This window comes from Castor canadensis, chromosome 7 (genome assembly GCF_047511655.1).
Source record: "Castor canadensis chromosome 7, mCasCan1.hap1v2, whole genome shotgun sequence".
NCBI classification, from domain to species: Eukaryota; Metazoa; Chordata; class Mammalia; order Rodentia; family Castoridae; genus Castor; species Castor canadensis.
The window spans coordinates 86,382,081-86,397,443 of NC_133392.1; the positions used below are offsets into that span (position 1 = coordinate 86,382,081).

At 37.9% G+C, this 15,363-nt stretch overlaps 1 pseudogene; it reads right to left on the bottom strand.

The window, feature by feature from the left end:
- Window positions 1–12,562: 12,562 nt before the first annotated feature.
- Window positions 12,563–15,363, bottom strand: LOC109679801 (zinc finger MYND domain-containing protein 11 pseudogene; annotated as a pseudogene).

Below are 15,363 nucleotides of genomic sequence, written 5' to 3' on the forward strand. Positions count from 1 at the left end.
TTTTGGGGATAGGATCTTGCCTTTTACCCAGAGTGACCTAGACCACTATTTTCCTATTCAACATTTTTCCTTATAACTGATAAGACAGTCACTACATGTGACACTTGTATTCTTACAAATATATCTCCTGGGATAGCCTTAAAATGCAGTTTTCACAATCTCTGTCTCCTGAGTGAGTAGAAATACAGTGTAGCCACTGAGTACATTTTGTATGGATATACCACATTTTGTACAAACAAACATACAATAAAGGACATTCAGGGTATTTCCAATTCTGAGGTATTACAATTAAAGTGCTATACATACTTGTCAGAAATATTCTGGAGAGCCAATGGATAGAAATGAAACACAGACAAGTTTTGGGCCATCAGTAAATTGGAAGCAGTCATATGAGTCTCTAATTTCATAGGAACCGTGGAAAGAGTTGTTGGAGAGGGAACAAAGGACATGCTTAAGAGATTTTGAAAGTAATGCAATTAGCATTTCTATACACTAACAATGAGCAAATGGAAAAAGAATGTATGAAAACAATTCCATTTACAATAGCCTCAAACAAAATCAAATACCTAGGTGTAAACCTAACAAAAGATGTGAAAGACCTCTACAAGGAAAACTATACACTTCTGAAGAAAGAGATTGAGGAAGACTATAGAAAGTGGAGAGATCTCCCATGCTCATGGATTGGTAGAATCAACATAGTAAAAATGTCGATACTCCCCAAAGTAATCTACTTGTTTAATGCAATTCCCATCAAAATTCCAATGACATTCATTAAAGAGATTGAAAAATCTACTGTGAAATTTATATGGAAACACAAGAGGCCACGAATACCCAAGGCAATACTCAGTCAAAAGAACAATGCAGGAGGTATCACAATACCTGACTTCAAACTATATTACAAAGCAATAACAATAAAAACAGCATGGTACTGGCACAGAAACAGACATGAAGACCAGTGGCACAGAATAGAGGATCCAGATATGAAGCCACACAACTATGAGCAACTTATCTTTGACAAAGGAGCTAAAAATATAAGATGGAGAAATAGCAGCCTCTTCAACAAAAACTGCTGGGAAAACTTGTTAGCAGTCTGCAAAAAACTGAAACTAGATCCATGTATATCACACTATACCAAGATTAACTCAAAATGGATCAAGGATCTTAATATCAGACCCCAAACTCTTAAGTTGATACAAGAAAGAGTAGGAAATACTCTGGAGTTAGTAGGTATAGGTAAGAACTTTCTCAATGAAACCCCAGCAGCACAGCAACTAAGAGATAGCATAGATAAATGGGACCTCATAAAACTAAAAAGCTTCTGTTCATCAAAAGAAATGGTCTCTAAACTGAAGAGAACACCCACAGAGTGGGAGAAAATATTTGCCAATTATACATCAGACAAAGGACTGATAACCAGAATATACAGGGAACTTAAAAAACTAAATTCTCCCAAAACTAATGAACCAATAAAGAAATGGGCATGTGAACTAAACAGAACTTTCTCAAAAGAAGAAATTCAAATGGCCAGAAAACACATGAAAAAATGCTCACCATCTCTAGCAATAAAGGAAATGCAAATTAAAACCACACTAAGATTCCACCTCACCCCTGTTAGAATAGCCATCATCAGCAACACCACCAACAACAGGTGTTGGCGAGGATGCGGGGAAAAAGGAACCCTCTTACACTGTTGGTGGGAATGTAGACTAGTACAACCACTCTGGAAAAAAATTTGGAGGCTACTTAAAAAGCTGGACATCGATCTACCATTTGATCCAGCAATACCACTCTTGGGGATATACCCAAAAGACTGTTACTCCAGAGGCACCTGCACATCCATGTTTATTGCGGCACTATTCACAATAGCCAAGTTATGGAAACAGCCAAGATGCCCCAGCACTGACGAATGGATTAAGAAAATGTGGTATCTATACACAATGGAATTTTATGCAGCCATGAAGAAGAACGAAATGTTATCATTCGCTGGTAAATGGATGGAATTGGAGAACATCATTCTGAGTGAGGTTATCCTGGCCCAAAAGACAAAAATCATATGTTCTCCCTCATATGTGGACATTAGATCAAGGGCAAACACAACAAGGGGATTGGACTATGAGCACATGATAAAAGCGAGAGCACACAAGGGAGGGGTGAGGATAGGTAAGACACCTAAAAAACTAGCTAGGATTTGATGCCCTTAATGCAGAGAAACTAAAGCAGATACCTTAAAGCAACTGAGGCCAATAGGAAAAGGGGACCAGGAACTAGAAAAAAGGTTAGATCAAAAAGAATTAACCTAGAAGGTAACACCCACGCACAGGAAATCAATGTGAGTCAATGCCCTGTATAGCTATCCTTATCTCAACCAGCAAAAACCCTTGTTCCTTCCTATTATTGCTTATACTCTCTCTACAACAAAATTAGAGATAAGGGCAAAATAGTTTCTGCTGGGTATTGAGGGGGGGAGTGGGAGGGGGTGGAGTGGGTGGTAAGGGAGGGGGTGGGGGCAGGGGGGAGAAATGAACCAAGCCTTGTATGCACATATGAATAATAAAAGAAAAATGAAAATAAATAAATAAATAAATAAATAAAATTAACCATGAAAAAAAAAAAAGAAAGTAATGCAAGTCTATCTTAGCCCACAAAGCCCTTGGCTGGATCCACAAGGGGAATCTAGGGCCTTGGCAAAGAGTTCTCAAGTCTGATAAGTAAACAAGGGCTGGTAAATAACTGAAATATGTGTGGGAACAAAGTTGGACCAAGGGACCTTGGCAAAGAGTTCTCAAGTCTGATAAGTAAACAAGGGCTGGTAAATAACTGAAATATGTGTGGGAACAAAGTTGGACCAAGGGACCTGAGTGTGCGGGGACAAGGGTCTGGAAAGGGACAGAAGGTTTGGGGGCAAATAAGAACTGGAGAGAATTGCAGGTGTCTCTAGATGATAGATACTTGAGATGTATTGCAAAAGTACAAAGTGGACACAATTCACTTGTTATGGTACCTTCACCAGCAGTTTCCAGCAGTATGAAAATTGGATGAAATCACAGAAATACATTTTCCAAACAACATTTCCAAGGAGGGTGTTGGTTTGGGAACAAACAGGAAGGAGTCACAGAAGTCTTTAAGGGCACAAAAGTCATGCAAGAAATTATCAGAGCATGTTAGGACATGAGACACTTGGGAGGAGTCATGTTAGTATATAGGGTTCCAATGTTTTTGGGAAAGGTTGTGAGGAAATAAGGAGTCGAAGTGAGTTAGTAGGAATCAAAGAAAAAAGTGTGGATTTAGACCCTTGAAATGATGCCATGTAATATGGTGGAGGTATGAGAGATTGAATGGAGCTGCTACAATGTCTGGGAGCACACTGTGTGACCAATGGAGATTTGAGAAGCTACAGAGGACTATGGATTTACTGGTGGGAGTTCTCTAAGGGGCACAAGTGAAATGGAAAATTGGAAAACATAGTACTGAGTTTTAAGCACAAAGGTGTTAAGGAAGCATTCATGAGTTTGTGCAGGATACAGGCACCTAGAATGAGTTGCTGTAATATTATAGGCAAAGGATTCTTGGGAAGTGTCGCATAAGTATTTAAGACAGAGGGTCTTTGAATCTTTCTAGGGAGTATGGAAGAAGGAAGGACTTGAAGGTTGCTACTGAAAGTTGTGAGGGCATAAACAGAGAACTTGAAAGGGAGAGGACACTTGTTGGGAATCACATTTTGTCCCTCAGGTCTCCAACACCGATGTAGAGCTGAATGTGGTATTGCTTCTCCAAACACCATGCACATTTTGGAGACATCTGAGAGTTACATGTATATTGCTACAAGGAGCACAAATGGGGAGATCTATGTCATATGTGAAAACTTGCCTGGCATATAGACTAAGGAGCACAATGTGGTCAACAGCGAAGAAAATGTTCTAAGGTGGGAATAGCACTAGGTGGATAATGACCCTCTGCAAACCCGCACTCAACCTGTATAAAACAGCAGCCCATACAAGGAAACAAGAGAGACTCCAGTTATCTATTCTTTAACTGAGAGGAATTAGAGACCAGACCTGTTGCCCTAGATGAGCAGGCAAAATCTTCAGGACCAACATACACTCCAGTCCAGTGGTGAGAAACAATACTGTATCCCTCTCCACTACACAGTCGTACCTGAACTACAAGAGTACATTGACTACTAAACCACTGGTGATTATAAATTGCAAATAATCAATTTGACCTCAGATGCATAAATCTCAATACACAAACATAAGAATTATGAAAAACCAAAGCAACATGAAAACCTCAAATTTGTGCAACCCTGCAGTAACGGAAGCTAAGACAATGAAGAGGAAAAAAGCCCAAAGAATTCACAAGCATAATTTTAAGAATAATCAGTAAAATGAAAGAGGTCATGTCAGAAGCTTAAATTAATGCAACAAAGAGTGAAATAAATTGCTGAAAGATCTCAAAAAGAATACAAATAAGCAACTAAAGGAGAATAGGAACACAATGTAGGATATGAAAGAGGAATTCAATACAAAAACTCTGAAAAAGAATCAAAGTAAATTTCTGGAATCAAAGCCCTATAAGACAACTACAAAATGTAGAGGATATTTTCTCAGAAAAGAATAGCAAATTAAGGGCAGAATATCAGGGCTAGGAGACAAAGTAGATTTCTTAGAATTGTTAGACAAAGAGAAAGGAGCATAAATAGGGAAGTAAAAATGGACAATGTGAGACTTCTGGGACACTACTGCAAGACAAAACTTATGAAAAATGGGGATAGAAGAAGATGGGCAAACTATGGAAATAAAAAGTGCATTCAGTAAAATAATAGGAGAAAATTTCACAAATCTTGAAGAACAGACAGTCATTCAGGGAAAGGTAGTTTTAGGATCACCAACAGACAAGACAAGGAAAGATAAACTCTAAAACATATGTTAGTTCAAACATTAAGTGTGCAGAAGAATAAATTCAAATTTCTCAACAGAAATTTAAAAGTAATTTCTTAAATGGACATAGATGCAAATATTCTCAGTAAAACACTTCCAAACAAATTCGACCACACATTGAAATGATTATACACCACAAGCAAGTTGGTCTCATTCCAGAGATGTGTGGATGCTTTACCACAAGTAAATCAACAGGCATAATACAGCATGTAAACAGAGTCAAGGACACACATCACATGATCACCCCAACTGATGCCAAATGCATTTCACAACATTTAACACCCTTTCATGCTAAAAGATCTGAAGAATCCAGAAATAGAAGGAATGCACCTCACCGTAATAACCACTTGTGTTTTTGATAATCTAGTACCTTAAAACTGCAGCAAGAACATGACAACTATCAGACATCTAGCTTTTTTGTTAAAAAATTAACTAAAACAATTTTTTTTTAAAAATTCTAGAGCTAAGCCGGGTGTGGTGGTTGTTCTGTATTCCCAGAACTCAGGAGGCTGAAGGGGGAGCATCACAAGTTTTGTAAAGGATTGAACAACATAAATAGACACTGTGTGAAAAAGAAAAGAAATCAACAATTATTAACACGACTGGAATGGGAAGAATATCCTCAAAGACTAGATAAGAAAGAGGAAATGTGAATCCATGAAATGTTTAGGCATGTGTGAACAGAGATGTAGCCTGACACTTGTATGGGTTTGTGTTGACCATGAAGTTCTCTTCTTTCACAGGTGAATAGAAAAATATTTCCTCAGAATTCCAACTACAGAGATGTGTGTTAGAAAGGCCAAAGCAGGGTTCAGATGAAAAACACCAGGCAATTGGGTGGGATTAAATGCAGAAAATATTGAATGTGTGAATGTGTGTGGGGGAGAGCCCACCAACAAGGGATACTGATGGACCCAGAATTCATAGCTATAGAACTGTTGCTAACTAAAAGACCAAATGATGATGACAGTCATAGAGGGTATTTGGAACACAACATTCTACACTCATGTGGAGAAGTCTGTCTTGGAGGAGCCATGGCAAATAAGAGACAATGTCTGCCTAAGGCATGTCCTGTGGTAAGATAACCAAAACATACATTACTAGGCATGAGAGATTCCTTTTGTAATTATCATATTACTGTTGTACTGGGGGTGCATTGTGACATTTACCATCTGAGATTCTTGCTGTTCCTGCTCCACAAGTCAAATTAGTATGATGATGTCATAATCATGGACTACTATGAAGTCTCTGCAGGAAGTCAAAATAATTATGATCTCCTGAATCATATGGAGATACAAATCAACAAGGAATACAAAGAAATTAAAAAGCATGTGAATTCCTGGGATCAAAATAAAACTCTACACCCTGAACCTAGAGATTCAAAGATATGACACTTACTACCAAATAGTTTCAAACTGTTTGAAATATGCTCATAGAGCAAAAGAATAATAGAAATAAGGATGAAAGGCAATCAGAAAATGACATATGAACAAATCAAAAATACCAATCAAGAGATAGAATTTAGTTTTTAAAAGAGCAAAAGAAATTCTGAAGCTGAAGAATTTAATAACTGAATTGAAAAATTCACTATAAGCATTGAACAGTAAATTCAACCAGGCAAAAGAATGAATCAGAGAACTTGAAGATTTAAGTTTTGAATCTGAGGAACAAGAAAATAAAATAAAAATGTGAACATTATCTAAGGCCCTTATGTCACATCATCAGGTTGATGAATATATGTGTTATAAAGATCTCCATAAGAAAACTTTACAGGACATAAGACAAAGAATCTGGAAAACAACACATGAATAGCAACTTATTTTATTAGGGATTCCCAAAAGATCATCGCATATTTCTAATCAAACATTGTACAATCTAAAAGGTAGTGGGATGACACAACAAAAGTATCAAGGGATAAAAAGTAATCAGAAATTCTATATCTAACAAAAGTGTCATTCCAAGATGAGGAATAATAAATATTCCAGATAAAGAGAAGGTGAAGAATCTCATGATCACTGGATCTGTCATATAAGAAATGCTGAAGTTGTAACGGGTTAATTTACAACTATGCCTTGCTCCCCTGCATTCTTTTTGCTTTCTATTCCTCCCCCAATCCCATTTTATGAAGAGAAGTCCTTCCTATGGTTTCAACTAATGCAGGAGGTCAATGTCCATTGTGATATTCCTGCTTCAAGTGGCACATATCTCATCATGTTAGGATCTACCATTGCAAAAATCTTCAACTCTCACCTTGCTTACCATGAAGCAGACAGAACACAGATATTTGTTAGACATTACTTGGAAATAGTATGAAGGACAGTCAACAGATAAGGTTACAGTGGAGGAAAAGAAGGAGGAGGTTAGAGATCCCACGAAGCTGTGGGATTTCTTGCCCGTTTTCTCACTGTAAGCCTTTTTGTCTAATAAAAGTCCTTTGCATTCCCTGAGCCTTCAGAGATAGCAAGGTAACTTCCTTTACTTTTCTCAGGGCATAATCTAGAATAAATTTCTTCCTCCCATGTTTCTGGTAGGCCAGTAACCAATATGGACCTCAGATTCTAGACCTCTAAATGGAAAAAAGAAGCACATGTGAAAACATAAATACCTTTAGCCAGATATGGAGGAGCACAAGTATAATCCTAGCACCCAGGAGGCTGAGACACGAAGATAGGGAGTTTGAAGCCATCCTGTCCTAACTACATAGACCCTAACGTAAAGGAGGGGGGGATGCAAAGGGAAGATAGAAGGGAAGGGAAGGAAAAAATGAATATTTCCCATAAGATTAAATATATAGAAAAAAGGAAAGATTTGAAAGAAACAAAGAAAAAATAGAAGAAAGCACACAGGAAGTGTTAGGGAGAAGAGGAAGGAAGGAAGGCAGGCAAGCAAAAAGGAATGCAGGCAGGAAGGAAGTACAGGAAGGAAGAAGGGAAAGAAGGAAGAAAGAAAGCAAGAATGGAAGGAAGGAAGGAAGGAAGAAATGAAGGATCAATATCTCCATAAAGATAAACAGGCACGCCAGCTCTCATTCATCAGCTTTGTGTTTTCTATGTCTAATTTCACCATCATCTCCATGGGCACACTAAGAGCTAAATCGTGAAGTTTTGTGAGGCTTAGTTGAGATAATATACATAAGAGGTCTATCACAGCAACCTCATTTAAAGGATCATTTAAAAATTGCTAAGTTTTAATTAATTTTAAAACATTAAAACATACATCTCACCTTATTATTAAGTGTGTATTTGTCCTAAGATACTTCAGGGCACATACCTTTAAATAATGTATTATATTTTATATTATTCCATGTTTTGGTGAAATTCTCTTTTGACATTTCATACACATTTGCAAAATTGCATTCAGGATTAGAGTATAAAGTTCTTACTGTAGAATTTTGCTCTGCATAAAATAAAAATTATTTAAATAAATGTTCCTGGATGGTTTATAGGCAGTGTGCCCTCATGAAATGATATATTTGGTTTTACTCAATGATTATATTTTAACAACAATGTAGGGCACATGGCACTGAATATATTCTCTTAGAATATTCCTTTCATACAATCTTGGTACATCAGAATGGATTCTGACAGGAAACAGTCTTCAGTCAACATTCCACAAAGACTATTTTTCATGCAGGAATTGCATGGAAATAGGCCCATCACAAATGATGTAGAGAGCAGAGTGTGAAGACCAGGAAGGGGAAGTCTTGAAGAATTATACAGTTGCTGATCAATTCATTCTGAAGACCCAGAAAGAGTAGAAAAGCTGAAGCTGCAGGAAAGTTCATAATCTGTGTCCATCCATCGACTGAGAAAGTGGGACAGGAAAGGTCTGCTGGCCTGCTGCATCTGATCACCACTGTGTACAAAGCCACATTGCATATGAGTAATGGCATTTCCCTATGTCCTTTGAGTTCCTCTCACTGGAAAACTCTAACCTATATAGACAGAGGGAATGGCATTTGCCAAATTGTACTTCCCAGCCTGAGACTGGTATGGTGATTGATGCCAAGACCAAGCAGCACAGTGGCTTCAGAAATGGATTCAAGGACAAATTTTCCTTTTACTATTGAAGAGGAAAAAAGGACACATTTATTAGAGTAACTCATAAGCCAAAACCTATTGAGGACATTCTGTTGCTCTGACAAAGTCCCTCAATATCAAGCAAATGTAGGTCTTTTAGGATGTGGCACATTGCACACTAAGATCCCCAGGCATGATGAAGCCTGCACAGGACAGGCAGTGGGGCTATGAGCTGAGGCTTGAAGAACAGCGACCTCTGGGAACCTAACTGACTTAGTAACCGGGACATCTCATGTTATGATGAAGAAGGCCAAAGGATAGCAGCTTCCCAGACAATTTGAGCACTTAATTCGTACCAGAGTGATGATGAAATGCCAAGCACTTCTGGTTGGGACATTTTAAACTGGTGGAATTTAATATTACCACTATGGGTGATGCAATCGAGGACAAGGCCAAAGATGAGAGAGCACTGGGTCCCCAAGGAACTGCATGGAGTAGGGGGTCTTACTCCTGCTAATTTTCTCAAGAGCAATAAACAAATCAATTCTTTGGTGCTAAACAATGGAAATTTTGGAAGTAGTCATTATAGCTTTGTAGCTTACCCTGATTAATATACTGATATTTAAACTGCTACTAATTTTTGTAACATGATTGTGTAACTGGCTATATTAGTCAGCTTTCCTTTTCCATAACATAACAAAGTACTTGAGGAAGGCTATTTGTGAAGAAAAGATGTTAATTTAGCTCAAATTCTCCCAGCACTATGTGGTTGCACCACTTCATGTCAGATAGCAGTGGCAGGACCACTGTATGAGGAAGTGATCAGATTTCAAAAAGAAAGCCAGAGAGCCAAGTGGGGCCAAGCTCAGGATTTTATGGTAATTATCTGTTTTTTTTTCAGTACTGGGGTTTTAATTCAGGGCCTACACCTCTAGCCACTCCACCAGCAATTTTTTGTGATGAGTTTTTTTTGCGATAGCGTCTCAGGAACTATTTGCCCAGGCTGACTTCAAACCATGATCCTCCTGATCTCTGCCTCCTGAGTAGCTAGGATTACAGGCGTGAACCACCAGTGCCCACTGTGACAGTCATCTTGCAAGAACTAACCAGTGTTCTACAAGAAATATCTTAATCCCTTTCAATCCAAAATTGACAGATCAAGCCAGGACCTCCCAGTAGGCCCATCTCTTAAAGAGCCCACCACTTCATCACCACTACATTGGGGCCCAAGCCCTCAACACAGGATCCACTGATGACAAAATACATCCAAACCATAGCACTGGACACTTTAATATTTTTCATTCATAACTTTCAGTTGGTTGCTATCAAATTTTCAACATGGAAGATTGTATTTCTTCTTTCTAAATATTGTTTTCTTTAAAGAATATTGTCTAAATTGTGAAATCTTGAGGAACATGTGTTTGTGTACTGATCTAATTGAATTTGAAAGAATGGAAGTGTTATTAGTTTATTTCAAAATAAGCCTACAGATAGGAAATTGGTTCTATGTAACTGAAATAAAATGATTTCTTTTTAAAATACATTCATTAACCATTGTCAACACATCAATGAATCAATATATTGACAGTCAGATACCTTACAAAATGCTATCATACACCTGGGCAGCCATGATGGATAACTACAATGTGCACAGTGGCTAAGCTCAACACCCTGATACAGCTTTATGATTGCAGAAAACTTTACTAATGATTCCTAAAAAGGTCAATTGTAATTTTACAGTTGCATGCACAAAACCAGGCCACAATCACTTTTTAATTTTTTTAAACACACAGTTTTCATGCTATTGTTAACAGAGACATAAAAGCCAAAGTAACACAAATTTCACTCCTGTGCAACTACCAGTTAAATATTACATTCTCTGGAATGATTTTACACCAAAAATATTAACTTGCTTTCATAAGGATGGATAGAAGCTTTAAAACTTGAAAAACAATCAAAGTTCAAGTGTCTTTGGTTAGGATATCCTCTAACACTGATAAATTGCACAGCAATAAGGAAGGAGTGGTGAGGCCACATTGATGCATAATCTGGGTACATGGTGTGAGATTTGCCACCAGACATTCCATAAGAAATAATGTGTGCCATTTGGTAGTAGTTTGTCAATTAACTTGTGTCACCAGTATCTGCAACAGCATCAAGACCAGATGGACAAGATTTCATAGAAGGCTTCTTAAACATTCATCTTTAGAGTAACCCTGACAAACTGGAGAAAACTTTTTCTTTTTCAGATTCTTTCACTTCCATTCTGAGTAGTTTCTTTAATAAATGTAAAAGGTCCAAATAAATATTTACAAATTATTTCTCTAACTTCAAAAAAGTAACTAAATGATAACTGGGAATGTGACCTGGTTAAAAATCACTCTTTGAAAAAAATTAATTGGATGATATTTTTAAAGTTAAGCTAATTAAGTTTTCATGGTTGTACTTTATATCTCCATGTATAAAAACTCATTATTCTTCTAGCAATCCATTCCTATTGATAATGCTTCTTAATCAGACATTCCTCAAAACATAGAATTTTTACAAATCACAGCACCTTTAATACAAGAAAATTAACATTAATTATTCTCCATCTGTATACACTAATGGAGTTCACAAGTAGGCAATGACCCAATGCTAGAACCATGATGGCTTCTGTGAACTCTAAGAGCTTTCTCTCCTTTTGTACTGACTGACACGTACCAGGTGACATAATGCAGTTAGGATGGTGTTTGGGGAGGGAAGGACAGAATTAAAGTAATACATTTGCCTCATCTGTAATTTCATGTATAGACAAAGGTAGATTTTGGCTTTTTTGTTTCATTCTTGTTGTTTTACAAACACTCATGTAAGGACAAAGATGAAATGTGCAAACTAAATTTTAAATATTCATTCTCTCTTAGATCTTGCTTAGTAAAAGATTACCCCAATTCCCTCAATTTTATACTACAAAATCAAAGGCAATAATTAGATATTAAACTTACATATTGAAAAGAAATAATGAAAAACACAGTTGGGAAATATTAAGGAAAAAATACTCAGGATGACCCCCGCTGTGTCAACCCTGTTCCCTAAATTCAGTTATAACACCCAGTGGCATCAGTGACAGATAATGCCTTTGAACTGTAGAGTAAGCTAAACAAAACAAGCTCACTAAGGTTAAGAAACAAATGTCACATCAAGGAAATATGCTTTTATTTCTGAAATAGTTCTGTGTTCTCACACTCAGATCTATTCTAATGTTTCTTTGTTAAAATCACTGGTATTGATACCTGTTGTTTTTAAAAGATGTTATTCAAAGCTTAAAATCTCTGTAAAACATAAAAACATTCTAAAGTGTGGTGAAAATGAAACATATCTGAAATTTAAATTTATTTAAAATACTATGCTCCACTGATGTTACCTTTTACCCCCAGAGACAAACTACCAAGCAGCATCAAGAGAAGAACTCAACTTCTGTGCAAAATTTCTTCATCAAAAGTGTTTACAGGCTGGTGCAAAATGGGAATGAAATTCTAAACAATTCTGACTTCTTGGAAACAAAAGCCACCGGGTCGGAGAAGTGCTGGGAGCCAGTATCCTCTTCTGCTGCAGTTGCTCCTGTGCTCAGAGTGCCAGAGCTGGGCTCCAGCAGCAGTGAGGTGTGGCCTCCTCCTCGCAGTTGTACACCACTGCTGCTTCTTAGTCTGGGAAATGAGTTATTTGTGCTGTGTTACAAGCTTCTGGATTTCTTCTACAAATTCTCCTCTTACCCCGCATGTTGGCTCCAGCTTTATTTATAGCTTGTCTTTTGCTCCTTCCATTTAGAATGCATCTTTTGTAGAGATTCTCAGATAATTCTCTCTTTCACTCTCTCTCATTTGTGGTCTGGTTTCCTCCTAACTTTAAAGTCACTGAAAATGTTGTTGTATTTATTGCTCTGACAGATTGCATTGCCAGTGGTCTGGGTGCTTCTGTGCAGCAAAGCAATCTTGAGAAAGAGACACCTCCCTTCTTCGTCTGAGTTGACACTGACACTTTCTCAATAAACTGAGGCATTGTGGGGACTTCATGGCTGGAACTTACTGCTTCTGTTCTCGGTTCTGATTCTTCTTTATTGGACACCACACTTTGATTGTGTTGCTCTTTCTTTGTTCTTGGTGCTTGAGCAACCTTTAGCTGCTCACTATTGGTAGTTGAGATTCTGGATTCTACCTGTCCTCACCTTGGTCCTCATTCTTAGACTTCTAAAATCTTCCTTCAAAAAGGAAATGCTGATGCACTTTCAGCTCATCACAGACCTTTTCCCAACCCATAATGTGCTTTACCTGCACCTGACGAATGTTGATTTGATATCCTGAATGTTTTCAGGAGTCTAAACTGCCTGCTGGTTGAGGCCAAAGAAGTGAAGGAGAACTTGATTGTTCTCTTTCTGTATGACCCCTGCTGGCCCAAATTCAGAACTGTTCATTTTAACCCAAACCAGCTCATGATTATAGATACAGGATGAGCATTTGACAAATAGAAACAATTCTTGAAAAGCTGTTGTTCATCCAGCTCTTGACACATGTCTTTATACAGCATCCTCACGGTGTCAGCTTGCTCCCTGTCTGCTGCATAGAAAATCTTGAGTTGTGGAGAAACAGTTCAGCAACAGCTTTGAATCTTAACTTTGGTATTCCCCTTTTTCACTCTCTCTTGTAAGGTGGGAATGTCAACAACTGAATTTTCCAGCTCTCTGTACATCAGATTCTTATTGTCTTCTTCATGCAGGAGACAATGAATCTCAGGTATGCACCCATCTCCTGTTTATTTGTATTTGTCTCCTTAATGCTAATCTTCTCTCCTGAGAGCCAATATCCTTCTTGCCTAATACCAGCTTTTGACTTTGCAGCCTACATTTAGCATTTGGACAGTAAGACCATCTTTCACAGCTATGCTCAGCTGATGGGTGTTCTCATTTGGATGCAAACTGTGGACTCAAGACTTGTACTTTTGAATACAAAATGTTGACAATTTGCTTCTGATTCCTTATATTCTCAATGGCTGTCCAAAGATGGTGGTTAGCTTTTGTTTCTGCCTGTTTTGTTGTTATTGTTAAATGTGCTATGACCCGTTTTCTTCTTTAGGGTGGCTCCTCACCCAGCAGCGGCCTGTGGGGCTATTGAGCAGTTGTGTGGGGTCTGCAGGTACTGCAGAGCCAAGGGTAGGTGTCCAGGGAAGTTGGGGTCTCTACAAGCACCACAGCCTCAGCTCACATGGCAATGCAGAGCAGGACAGTTGATCATGAATCCCTATAAGGGCAGGAAAAATATAGATTAAAAAATATTTGTGGTACCTATAATCCTAATTACCGAATGGTGGTATGCAAGGTGACTCATTTTCTTCTACATGATGTATTTATTTTTAGCAATGTGGATGTGTTTATTTTATAATAGAACTAATGAAAACACTTGTCTTTTAAAATAATGTAAGTCATTTTAAAACACATCTAGTGAGATACTGAATATCTCAAATATTGCAATTCAATTATTCATTCGATTAGTGGAGAGATACTTTAAAAACCTACATATATACACTTGTGATTATTTTATCAAAAGCAAGTTATTTTTGGTGGAGCATGCTTCAATAGCCACTAGGATAGGACAAAAGGGATAAGCATGTCTAAAGGAGAAAGCATGGTTTTGCTTGATGAACAAGTCAAGATACTATGACAGTAGAAATCTGTATTTTAGGGAAGGCCAGGTCAAAAGAATAGAATATCCCACTAGAGTGACAAAGAATTGAGACAGCCATCCTTCATTTGGGGATTCTTTGTATAATAATCAAGACATTGAATTCATGGCCAAGGACTCCAGTCCCGTGGAGATGGGCTGTACTGAAAAAGTCCAGAATGCAGTACAAAGAGGTGATGACATGCTGAGCCATTACCACCATATTGGCTCAGAAACAGAAGACAGAGAAGCTCAGTGTTAAGATTTGGGCTTTCTTCATAGTTTATAGGAGCTGAGGAATGAGGTAGGAGTCATTTTGGTTTTAGAAGCACAACAATGAGTTGGTCTTCAGAGGTGGAAGTATTTTCTATATCAAGCCTGATATACTTTGAACACTAAAGGTGGACCTAGGATGAGGTGGGGGGCTACTTGAAACAAATAAAGGAAGTCTAGGTTGTGGAAAGGAACACTGTGAACTATCAGAACAAGCATTCCCAGAGAGAACACCTTGTCCAAAAGCTTCATTTTTAGATGCATTCATAGCATTGCAATGATATGACAAAATAACTGAGATAAACAACTTAAATGCAGGAAGACTTATTTGCTCACAGTTTCTAGGCTTCAGTCTCTGGCTGCTAAGCTATGTTGCTTTGGGTGGTGGCAGCAAAATACATCATGGCAGAAGCACGTGGCAAAGGAGACTGCTCACCTCAT